The 12,845-nt window shown below is 45.8% G+C and overlaps 1 pseudogene; it reads left to right on the forward strand.

Moving 5' to 3' along the window:
- The first annotated feature begins 3,089 nt into the window (after window positions 1–3,089).
- Window positions 3,090–11,279, forward strand: LOC105495874 (histone H1.8 pseudogene; annotated as a pseudogene).
- The last annotated feature ends 1,566 nt before the right edge of the window (window positions 11,280–12,845 follow it).

Here is a 12,845-nt window from a genome sequence, read left to right on the forward strand (position 1 = left end):
CTTTGGGAGGCTGAGCTGGGCAGATCATGTGAGGTGAGGTCAGGAATTCGAGACCAGCCTGGTCAACATGGCAAAACCCCATCTCTACTAAAAACATAAAAATTAGCTGGGCATGGTGGCGAGCGCCTGTAGTCCCAGCTACTCAGGAGGCTGAGGCAGGAGAATTGCTTGAACCCAGGAGACGGAGGTTGCAGCGAGCTGAGATCTCACCGCTTCTTTCCAGCCTGGGCAACAGAGAGAGACTCTGTCTCAAAAAAAAAAAAAAAAGGTTTGCATTTTGAAATCTCACCCTGGTGGCAGTGTGCCGGACAGACTGCACAAGGGACAAGGAGGGGCCAGAGGAGATAAGGGGCAGCCAGTTAGGGAAGTGCTGACATAACTCCAGGGCAAGGCGGTGGCAGCCAGAGCTAGGGAGAGAGAGAGGTGATAAGCAGTGGAGAGGCTGGGCATGGTGGCTCCCGCCTGTAATCCCAGCACTTTGGGAGGCTCAGATGGGAGGATCTCTTGATACCAGGAGTTCGAGACTGGTCTAGGCAACATAGAGATCCCTGTCTCTACAAAAAGTAAATAAACAAAAAATTAGCTGGGCATGGTGGTGCCTGTAGTCCCAGCTACTTGTTTTTTGTTTGTTTGTTTTTCTGAGACAGAGTTGCGCTTTGTCGCCCCAGGCTGGAGGGTAGAGGTGCGATCTCAGCTCACTGCAACCTCTGCCTCTCAAGCTCAAGCAAGTCTCGTGCCTCAGCCTCCCGAGTAGCTGAGATTACAGGCCTGTGCCACCACGCCCGGCTAATTTTTTGTATTTTTAGTAGAGACAGGGTTTCACCATGTTGGTCAGGCTGGTCTGAATTCCTGACCTCAAGTGATCTGCCCTCCTCGGCCTCCTGAGTGCTAGGATTGCAGGCACGAGCCATGGTGCCTGGCCAGTCCCAGCTACCTGGGAGGCTGAGGCAGGAGGATTGCTTGAGCTGGGAGATGTTCAAAGCTGTAGTGAGCTGTGATGGTGCCTCTACACTGCAGCTTGGGTGACAGAGCAAGACCTTGTCTCTTAAAAAAAAAAAGAAAGAAAAAGAAAGAAAGAAAGAGGAAAGAAAGAAAGAAAAGAAAGAAAAGGAAAGAAAGAAAGAAAGAAAGAAGGGAGGGAGGGAGGAAGGGAGGGAGGGAGAAGAAAAGAAAAGAAAAGGAAAGAAAAGAAAAAGAGAAAGAAAAGAAAAGGGAAGACAAGAAAAGGAAAGAAAAGAAAAGAAGAGAAAAAAGAGCAGAGAGAGCCTGGGGTTTTCAAGCCTGCCTAGTGACCCCAGCTCCAGGGTGTCTGCAAGGCTCCTGGAATGAAGGGCTGTCAGGACCTTGGTAACTGCCTGTGCATGGTGGCTAAGGGAGACAGGCTCCTTTGGTTCTGAGCAGTGCCTGAGAGAATCATTCTTTTGATATCAAGAATAAGACAAGTTTGCCTGTTATCACCGCTAATATTGAACGTTTCTTGGAAGTTCTTATGAATGAAATAAGAAAAGAAATGAAATAATCTGTATGAATATTACCAAAGAAGGAAAAATCATATTTTCTTTTTCTGGTCTGGTAGAATTGAAAACCCAGTCTAATAGCAAATTAGTAGAATTAATAATGATTAAAATTAATAACAGAATTTTTAAAGTGGCTATATGTAAGATAAATGTACAAAAATTGATAGCTTTTTTTTTCCTATACTAACAAATGGAGAGACATTCCATACTCATGGATGAAATGACTTATTACAAAAATATAAACCCTTCTGAAGTTAATATATAAATGTAATACCCTTCCAGTCAGAATCCCAGTGTGTATGTCTTTTTGTGTGCTTAAATCAAGATGAAATGATTTTAATTTGGGAGGCCGAGGTGGGCAGATCACTTGAGGTCAGGAGTTTGAGGTCAGCCTGACCAATATGGTGAAACCCTGTCCCTACTAAAAATACAAAAATTAGCCAGGTGTGGTGGTGGGTCCCTGTAACCCCAGCTACTCAGGAGGCTGAGGCAGGAGAATCACTTGAACCCGGGAGGTAGAGGTTGCAGTGAGCCAAGATCGTGCCACTGCACTCCAGCCTGGGTGACAGAGCGAGACTGTCTCAAAAAATAAATTAAAAAGACTTTAAGCACTCATCTTGTTGATTAGGTTGTTTAGATTTTGACATATATGCTTAATTTTTGTCCATTTGACCTGTCTCCTACTGAGAATGGTGTGTTTAATCCTCCCTATAGGTATTTTTCTCTATTTTTCTTTGCTTTCCCTCAAGCATCTGCTTTATATAAGTGTAATGTGTACTATCTCCACCGAAGGATAACCACTATCTTGACTTGTCATCTTGCAGATTAATAATTTGCGTGTTTTGTCTTTAAATAAGTGGAATCACATAGCATGTATGCTTTTTGGTTCTGACTTATTTTATTCAGCGTAATTTTTGTAAGATTCATCCATATTGTTGCATGTAGTTGTAGATTGTTCATTCTCAGTGCTGTATTGAATCCCATTGTGTTTATATACTACAATTTATTTATCCTGTCTACTGTTGATGGACTTGTGGGTAGTTTCAAGTTGTGGGCTATTACAGAGCTGCTACGGGAATTCTTGTGTGTATGCGTTGGTTCATATTTGTATGCATGTCTCCTGGGCATTAACCTAGGAGCGGAGTTGCTGGGTTGCAGGTGGCAATCAACTTTTGATGTCTCACTCTTAAATATGAACAGGCAGCCAAGGTCACCCAGCATCTGAGGAATGCCCTCTGCATAAAATAAAGACACAAGCAAACACACATTCAGCAAACAAACCAATGAATGTGAGTGCGCTTAGTCCCAGGGAGCCTCACCCTCTCCCTCACCTGATACTCCTGTTATTTTCCTCACATGTCGCTATAAGAATAAACATTGTAGTGGCTCCAGTCGCCATAGCTGGACTCATAGATTGGATGTACAGTTGGATCATCAGACAGGTTTGTCTCATTTCTCCACTTCTTTTGAACCAGATGCTGGCCTACTTTTCCTTTTTGGCCTTGGTGTCATACATGGAGACTATTTCCTCAGCTTTGGTAAACACTGTCCTGGTTACATCCATTACACCACATGCCACGAAGGCAGTGCTGGCTGCAGCCAAACGGGCTGGTTTCGCAGAGGAGGGACAACTGGGAGGTGGACTTGTTGGTTTTGGCCAAGATGATGTTACTTCTGGCTTCTCCAGTTGGATGTATGACCTAGAGGCCTCATTCATCAACAGAGAAGTCCAAATCTTGCTAAGAGGAAGAAGTATAGGGAAAATCATGGTTATAAGCTGCATTTGGCCATAGGCTAGTTTGGACCTTGTTGGAGGTGATATTTACCCAGCACATGTTGTTGGAATTGATGCAGTTATAATAAAGCTGGTTCTTGTTCTTGACCATTAATTCCAGAGCTGTGTCCTGAATTAACAGACCCGTAGAGATTGTGCCACGGAACCGTTTTAATCTGGTGTAGTCTTTGTAAAAAGAATATTTAAGGACTATAGGGGAAGGATCGATGCTTTTTCAATACAGAACCTTTGGTCTGGTTCCAGGGAGGGGTCCTTCCCTCAACCTCCAACTTTGAAGGGAAGGTTTAGAGAACAAAAGCCTGGCTGAGGCTGCTGATTCCTTCATTGGCACAGGACGCAGAGCGCTGGGAAAGGAATGGATTAGGAGTCATAGACACAGTGCCCAGCTGGGGACATAGAGCTGGCCCGTGGTGAGTTCTAAAGGTTTGAGGAGGGAATGAGGGAAGGAAGGAAGCCAACCAGTGAGCACTCCATCTGGGGTGGAGAAAACTTTGAAAGGAAACTCTAAAACTTTACTTCTGGGGTGACAGAGCAAACTCTAAAACTTTACTTCCCTGAAGTCCCCTCACCTTGGGTTCTTGTTGGGTTCTTGTATTAATCTGGCAGGGCTGCTGTAACATGATACCATAGACTGGATGACTTAAACAACAGAAATGTATTTACTCGCAGTTCTGGAGGCTAGAAGTCCAAGATCGAGGTGTCAGCAGGTTTGGTTTCTTCCAAGGCCTCTGTCCTTGGCTTGCAGATGGCCTTTCCTCTGTGTGTGAACATCCCTGGTGGCTCTTCCTTTCTTATGAGGACACCAGTCATACTGGAGTAGGGCCCACCACATGATCTCATTTAATCTTCATCACCTGTTTAAAGGCCCTACTTCCAAATTCAGTCACATTCTAAGGTACTGGAGATTAGGACTTTAGCGTATAAATGCGAGGGTGACACAATTCAGGCCATAACAGTCATCGGATGAGGAGATGATCTGACTAGGTGATCTGGCACACCCCAGAGGCCAGGATTCCTTGGTTGCTCGGGTTAAGGTGTTCATGGCCTTGAGTCATGGTCCTGGGGTTCAGGAACAAATCCACCTACAATGTGTGTTGTGCAGGATCTAAGGTTGGGGGAATGGAGGAAATAACCCACCAAGGAGGTTTCCTGCCCCACCCAAGTCAGATCTTGCCATGTGTTCTTCAGAATTGGACTTGGACTTATTGGAGGCCCAGATTCTATCACTGCCAGGTGAATGATAAACACGAGGATGAAATGGCATCTAGCTACCTTGTGTCACAGATTTCTCTGGACTGTGGGATGTTACCTTTTAGAAGTTTAATCTTGGCTTACCTCAATCCAAGTACATCCTCTCTCTTCTTTTTTTAAAGACAGTTAGGTTTAACACAAAAACAAATGTGGTTGTCTCAAAGACTAGAACCCAAAATTTGCTTTCATTTTAAAGATAAAACCTGAGTCTTCAAAAGAACAAAATTTGGTCAAAATCTCTAGAAACTCTGGGGATATGCTGTTATTCTCTTCTGTCAGAGGGAGTGCCTCTGTTTGAGACACACTGAGCTCGTCCCTGCAGCAGGTTTTTGCCCCAGCTGTGCCCGTTGCCCCACCTGCTCTTCCTCCAGGTCTTCACAAGGTGAGTCCTCATCACTCCATCTCCGTTAAAATGTCCCTTCTTTCCTGACCACCCAGCAGTGTGGCTCCCCAGGTGTGGCCTTCCTCTTACTTCCTCAGTGGCATTTATCGGTGTCAGATATTTTCATGTGTATTCGTGATTGATTTGTCTTCTGTCTCCCTCTACCAGAAAGCAGGTTCCACCAGAGCAGCCAACCATCTCCCTCTTTCACTGTGGTATTTCAGCACCTAGAACAGCACGCAGAGTCAGGCACCCAGCAGGCATTCTCCAGCGCTTTGTTGAGTGGATAAGTGAGCAAGTCATCCTGAGTAATCTGGGCCACTCCATTCATAAAGGTCTTCAATTTGCCAGGACACTGCATTCCCCAAGCATTCTGAAATGTTGGCAGCTGCTTGTGTTGGCCTTGTGGGCTGGGATATAATTACCTCTGTTAACTTTAAGAAGGAAACCACACATAATTTCTATAAATGTGGAAAGGAGAGAAGAGTGTATATCTTATAAAGGGATACAGCAGGCTGGGAAGGGTGCCTCTGGACAAGACCAGAGACAGGCACTTCGAAGGAGGAAGAGTTGGGGTAGGAGTTTTATGCTGAACAGGTTGGCTAAATATACATATTCAACAGGTTACAGGAGGAGCTGTGAATATTCGTGAGGTGATTCTGACGCATGTGCATTGAACAAACACGCGTGTAACATATGACGCACTCTGGGGTGGAGAATTAACATTTAAACGTATTACGATTAGGCCCTATACATCAAAAGGTCTTTTCAGGATCCAGAAACATGCAAGTGTGCAGTCTCTGTAAACTGGCCAGAACCAGTCCATGGCTGGTGGTCTTATCTGGAGAAAGTTGCTGAAATCAATCTCTTGTCCAGTCAAAGCTGTAGTTATGGCTGGTGGAACAAGGGTCAGGTAGTCAGCCTCTGTGAGCTGGATGAACTGTAGTTGTTTCAATATTGCTTATCTCAAGGCCAGCGCTCTAGTTTAGCTGCTAGAGAAAAAGAAAAACCTTGTGGCAGTTGGGACATAGTTTATTCTTTAAGTGTAGGAGTAGGTGACTTAACCCTTGCCTGGCATGGCCTTAGGTTCTGTTTATAATTTGATATATTATTGCCAGAAAGAATCTGTTCTGTCGGTTTTAGAATCTCTATTTTAACATTAAGACTTGTCAGTTGTTGTGTCTAAACCACAAGAGGGAAGGGGGAATAACGAGGTGTGTCTGACCTTCTGTCCCGTCATGGCCAGGAAGTCAGTTTTAAGGTTTTAATGGGGTCCCCTTGGCCACAAGGGGATCCATTCAGTCAGTGGGGGGCTTAGGATTTCAAATTTACACCCCAAAGGACAAGGCAGACTCCAGTTTCTAAAGGCTCATAAAATGGAAAGAGCCCTTTCCTTATTCAGCTCTACTGCTGTGTTAGTCCGTTCTCACACTGCTATCAAGAACTACCTGTGACTGGGTAATGTATAAAAAGAAGAGGTTTAATTGACTCACAGTTCCACAGGCCGTAAAGGAAGCATGGCTGTGTACTGTGGTACATCAGTGTGTGCTCCCAGTGGGGTTCCGCACGCCGACGTGCAGGGCCTTCCTTCTCACATGGGATGGCTTTTCCAGAAATGCATCAATTTAAAGGGAAGGGGAAACTTGCGTGTGTTTCTGGGAATTGGCTTTTATTTTATTTTTAAAAATAGAGACAGGGTCTCCCTGTGTTGCCCAGGCTGGTCTTGAGCTCCTGGGGTCAAGGGATCCTCCTACCTCAGCTTCCCAACATGCTAGAATTACAAGTATTACAGGCATGAGCCACCGTGCCTGGCCGGAACTGATTTTTGTTTTGTTTTGTTTTATGTGGAGTCTCGTTCTGTTGCCCAGGCTGGAGTGTAGTGGTGCAATCTCAGCTCACTACAACCTCTGCCTCCAGAGTAGCTGGGACTACAGGCACGTGCCACCACGCCTGGCTAATTTTTGTATTTTTAATAGAGATGGGGTTTCACCATGTTGGCCAGGCTTGTTTCAGACTCCTGACCTCAAGTGATCCACCTGCCTCAGCCTCCCAAAGTGCTGAGATTACAAACATGAGCCAGCGCGCCTGGCTGGAGCTGGTTTTTTAAAACTGATTTTTAGACCTTGTAAATCCTGGGAATGAAGCACATTCACAGCCCCCACAAGAAAGAAGGAAAGAGAGAGATCATAAAACGGAGGTGGTGGCCAGTCTAAAGAACCATTTGCAGTTGTTTTGTTTCAGGTTTGTGAGGCTGAATTGGGATGCCAGGAGTATGCGCCTGCCCCTGCACCAGGAGTGCTGAGCCCCCACCCTGTCCCTCCAACCCCTGCCAGGCCCCTACCTCAGGCACAGAAGCAATTCCTGAAAGCAAAGCAGAAACTCGTCCACGTAAAAAAAATAACATTTGGGACTCATCAGTTTGCAGGGATATTTTCCTTTTGAAAAACTCGAAATCCTCATAAACAGAATTAAAAGACAAATGGCAAACAAGAAAAAGCTGTCTGCACAAATATGACAAAATGGTTATCAATCCATGAGGGCAACACTAAAATTGAATGGGACAAAACAGCAGCAGACTATAATTTATAGAAGAAATAAAAATGCCACTCAGCCCCACAAAAGATTCACCCTCTCTAGTAATCAGAGAAATACATCTTAAAATAAGACATGTTTTTTATCAATCAAATTGACAAATGTTTATAAATAAAACGTGGTATATACAGTGACAAAAGTACTCGGACAATTTTGTCAGAATGTGAACTGGTATTATCTTTCTGGAAAGACACTTGTCAATATTTATCTATCTAGAGCTTTTAATTTTATTTATTTATTTTAGAGACAGGGTCTCTGTCACTCAAGCTGGAGTGCAGTGGTGCAATCATGTAAACTCAAACACCTGAGCTCAAGAGATCCTCTTGCCTCAGCCTCCCAGGTAGCCAGGACTACAGGTAGGTACCACCATGCCTGGCTAATTTTTGTACAGACAAGATCTTGCTATGTTGCCCAGCTGATCTCAAACTCCTGGCCTCAAGTGATCCTTTCGCCTGGGCCTCCTGAGTAGCTGGAATTACAGGATTTTGCCACCACAGCCAACCTTATCTAGAGCTTTTTAAAGGGTCTCCACATCAGCCTAATAACTCCATGTCTCAGAATCTTTCCTAAGGAAGCAATTAGCCACTCAAGTGAGGTTGTTCATCATGGGATTGTCTATGACAGCAAAAAATCAAAAGTAGGGCCAGGCGTGGTGGCTCACACCTGTAATCCTGGCACTTGGGAGGCTGAGGCAGGTGGATCACCTGAGGCCAGGAGTTCGAGACCAGCCTGGCCAACATGGTAAAACCCCGTCTCTACTAAAAATACACAAATCAGCCGGGGGTGGTGGTGGGTGTGTGTAATGCCAGCTAGTTAGGAGGCTGAGGCAGGAGAATCGCTTAAACCTGGGAGGCAGAGGTTGCAGTGAGCCAAGATGGCGTTGCCAGCTGGGCAACAAGAACGAAACTCTATCACACACACAAAAAGAAACAGGGTCTTACAGATGTGATTAAATTAAGATTCTTGTGATGGGAAGATTATCCTAGATTATTTGGGTGGGCCCTAAATGCCATCAAAGTGTTCTTCAAAGAGGGAGGCAGAGGGAGATTTGACACAGACAGAGGAGGAGGCGGCAATGTGAGCACAGAGGAAGAGATTGGAGCGATGTGGCCAGAAGCCGAAGATGCAGCCACCCCCAGAAGCTAGAAGAAGCACTGGATGGATTCTCCCCTCCAGCCTCTGGAGAACGCTCCGCCCTGCTCACACCTTGAATTTGGCCCAGTGATAGGAATTTCAGACTCAAGGCCTCCAGGACTGTGAGAGAAGAGATGACTGTTGTTTTTTGTTTGTTTGTTTGTTTTGTTTTGATTTTTAGATGAAGTCTTGGTCTTGTCCCCCAGGTTGGAGTGCAATGGTGCGATCTCGGCTCACTGCAACCTCCGCCTCCTGGGTTCAAGCGATTCTACTTCGGCTCCCGGAGTAGCTGGGATTACAGGCATGCACCACCACGCCCAGCTAATTTTTATATTTTTAGTAGAAACGGGGTTTCACCATGTTGCCCAGGCTGGTCTAGAATTCCTGACCTCAGGTGATCCACCCGCCTCGGCCTCCCGAAGTGCTGGGATTACAGGCGTGAGCCACCGCGGCCGGCCAGATGACTGCTGTTTTAAGTCACCAAGCTGTGGTAATTTGTGAAGACAGACACAGGAAATAAACACCCCCTCCAAATACGGTGAATTTGGAGGAGCACGTGCTAAGAATCCCTGAAGGGAGCTGACATCTGACATGCTCCCGTAGTAAGGCCAGTGTCCGACCTCCCTCCTTCCTGCCGGCTCCTGCCTTCGCTTCTCTTTTCTGCCCTCGATGAGCCTCCACGATGAGGTGTAAAGATGAAGACGTGTCTACACTGGGAAGGAGGGGATGGTAGGGAGGAGGGTAGGGAGCACACATCTCCAGGTTTGTATCAGTTCTGCAACCGAGAAGTGAGTTCTCTTTTTTCCCTTGTATCCACACATACACATTCAGGGAAAGATTCTGATTGGTCTTCTTGGGTCTGGTGCACAACTCTTGGGCCAATCGGTGTGGCCAGGGCTAGGGCCCAGCACTGTGATTGGCAGCCCCAACAGAATCCCATGAACTCTGAAAAGGACAGCGCCACCAAAAGAGCAGAAGAAAGGGATGTTGGGCAAAGCAGCTGAAATAGCGAAAATCTGTATTTGATCTACAAACACTGGGCTGGGTGCGGTGGCTCACACCTGTAATCCCAGCACTTTGGGAGGCTGAGGCAGGTGGATCACCTGAGGTCAGAAGTTCAAGACCAGCCTGGCCAACATGAGGTCTCTACTAAAAATACAAAAATTAGCCGCGTGTGATGCGCGCCTGTAATCCCAGCTACTCGGGAGGCTTAGGCAAGAAGATCGTTTGAACCTGGGAGGCAAAGGTTGAAGTGAGCCAAGATTACTGCCACTGCACTCCAGCCTGGGTGACAGAGCAAGACTCCATCTCAAAAAAATAAAATAAAAATAAAATAAAATAAAGAAAAAAGAACACTAGTCTTTCATAAGCTTTCCCAGAATCCCTCTCTGAGTTTTCAAATCACAGCCAGGATCATAGATTGTTAGAATGTGAAGTAACAGAAAAGGTCATCTGGTTCAATCCCCTCATTTTACTAGGAAACCGACGCCCAAGGCAGGAGAGTAACTTTCCCCAAGGTCACACAGCTAGTAAGCTATAGAGCTGGGGCAGCATCTAGTTCCAATTCATGGCCAAGTGCTCTTTCAGCTTCTCTGTCCCTGTCAGCAGTTAGCACGCTACATACCCTCCAGCACCTACTACCTTGAATAGGGCCCAGGGTCTGGACTGGGGAGGATGGCTGGCTTCTGTATTCCCAGAACAGGCTAAGCCTCCTCCTCTTCTGACCTCCTCTACTCCAGCCCAGCAGGCTGGGACACAGATACTCTGGAAGGGCTGGAGGGACTGGTTCTCCTGGGGACATCCTCCACTTCGAGTACCTGCTGAAGCAGGCCCTGGCCACCAGCATGCAGCTCAGCCTCCTCGCCAGGCCCCTCATCTCCAAGGCTGGAGGGCTACCGGCAGCTTCAAATTAGTTCCCAAGCACAAGATGAAAATCCAGTCTAGGAAGATGCCCCCCGCCCCCGGACAGCCCGCAGGAAAGCTAATGAGGCCAGGGGAAAGCACCCCAAGAAACCAGGTGAGGCAAAGAAGGGCCCTTCCAACTTGAGCAAGGTGAAAAAGGCAGCCAAGAAGCCAGCAGAGGTGCAGACGTCTCCTCCCAAATGAGGTACAGCCAGGGAGAAGACCCCCCCAGCAAGGCAGTGAGGCTGAGGACACCAAGGCAAAGCTGGGCAAGGCTCCCCACAAAGCCAAAGCCATATAGGCCTCTTCCTGTGCCAATGGGCTCAGCAGGAAGTCAAAGGCCAAAGGCAGCAGGAGCAGCTAAGCAGATGCTGAGGCCCACAGGAAAATCAAAGCTGGGAGTAAGAGTTCAAAACTCACGGCCAGCAAGGTCAAGAACAGCGCTGCTTCCCCCACCAAAAAGAAGATGGTGGCCAAGGCTGAGGCCCCAAAAGGGGCAGCTGCTCAGGATGCTGGGCAGGGACCAAACACCAAGGCAGCTTCTCCTGCTGGGGGCAGTGGGTCCAAGGTGGTGCCTGCACACCTGACCAGCAAGACAGAAGCCTCCAAGGGCCTGAGAAAGTCTGGGCTGTCCATCAAGGCCTCGTGATCCGAAGTGTTCAGAGGGCTGAGGCCTTGCGCCGGGGTGGAAATGGAGAGAGATTGAGCCTCTGCCCTAGTTTTTATTCCCCAACAAGCCCACGACTCTATTTGTTTAGTTGTAAGCTATTTATCAATAAAGACTTTTGGTTTTTTCCCCAACCCCTGTCCCCCAAAAGAAGCCCAGGGCAGGAGAGTAGCTTTCCCCAAGGTCACACAGCTAGTAAGCTACAGAGTTGGGGCAGGATCTAATTCTGATTCGTGGCCCAGTGCACTTTCATCTTCTCTGTTTTCTTGGGTCAGGTGTCTCTATGTCTGTCAGCAGCCCTCCGGTCCCTGCTACCCTGAAAGGTGTTTTTGTCTCTCTTCCTCACTCCGCCTCCCGATCTGGGAAGACACAGATGTGTTCCAGAAAAACGCACTAATATCCAGCATTTCAGTGCCAGTCGTGCCACTCTTATGATGTGATTTTTGGCTGCAGTTTCATTACCTATCAATTAGGGACAAGAATTTTTATTGGAAGGCATCATTCTGAAGACAATGTGGAATGTATCTGAAATTGCCATCCCTGTGAATATAATAATATTCCATACACAGTTGTCAAGTTTGCAGTTAAAGGCAATGACTTGCCTTAGATTCCCTAAGATCATCTGTTTGCAGGGCCTCAGCCCATTGAAATGAATTTTCTTTGCTACTTACCTAGTTTTAGGCCATCTACAACTTTGTCCTTCCTTTCTCCAAGTCCATGTGTTAACTAAACTTTTCTGCACCTTATCATTTTTTTGATATTGATCAAGATCAAACCAGATCAAAATGCTATTTTGCGGCTTTGTTTTCTATCTGCTACTCCCTCCTCTGTGTATCCATCTAATAAAGAAGCAACACTTTCCTTTATTCTCCTCTTTTTTTGCAGTATCTTTGATGGCTGTTTTTCTGAGCCTATTATGTACTCAGTTCATACTTTGTTTCAGTTTTTGCTTTGGTTTTCTGGTTTTTGTCTCCCTAAGGTTTCAGCAGTGTATCATTTTTTTTTTTTTTCTTCTGGCAAAGAAGCTTACATTATAAAAAAGGGAGAGATCATTTCTGAAGTATTACATTGCTTACAGCAATGCATGGTTCATGGAAAACAAACTTTAATTGACAATGATGACAGTTAATTCTGGGATTTTTGGTTCTCATGACTTCACTCACTCAAACTTGAATCGACACTAGTTTTGTTGGTCTGATTTAAGAAAGAAATATATTCTAGTTTGAGATTCTACTTGCTTGGTCAGGAATTCTTACCTATGATGCTAAGAGCATGATTCATATGAGAAATGGTTAATAAATTGGACTCCATCAAAATAAAAAAAATTTGCTCTGCAAAAGACCTTGTTAAAAAAAAATAATAAAAAACAGGCTGCAGATTGGGAGAAAATATTTGCAAACTCCATATAGGACTAGTATCTATAGTATGTATTTTAAAACCCTCAAACTGTAACAGTAAAAAAAAGTCAACAATTTAATCAGGAAATGAGCAAAAGACGTGAAGAGACATTTCACTGAAAAAGATACGCAGATGGAAAATAAGCATATGAAAAGATGTTCAATAGCACTGGCCTCAGGGAAATGTAAATTAAGGCCACAATGAGAA

Source organism: Macaca nemestrina, chromosome 7 (genome assembly GCF_043159975.1).
Source record: "Macaca nemestrina isolate mMacNem1 chromosome 7, mMacNem.hap1, whole genome shotgun sequence".
Classification (NCBI taxonomy): Eukaryota; Metazoa; Chordata; class Mammalia; order Primates; family Cercopithecidae; genus Macaca; species Macaca nemestrina.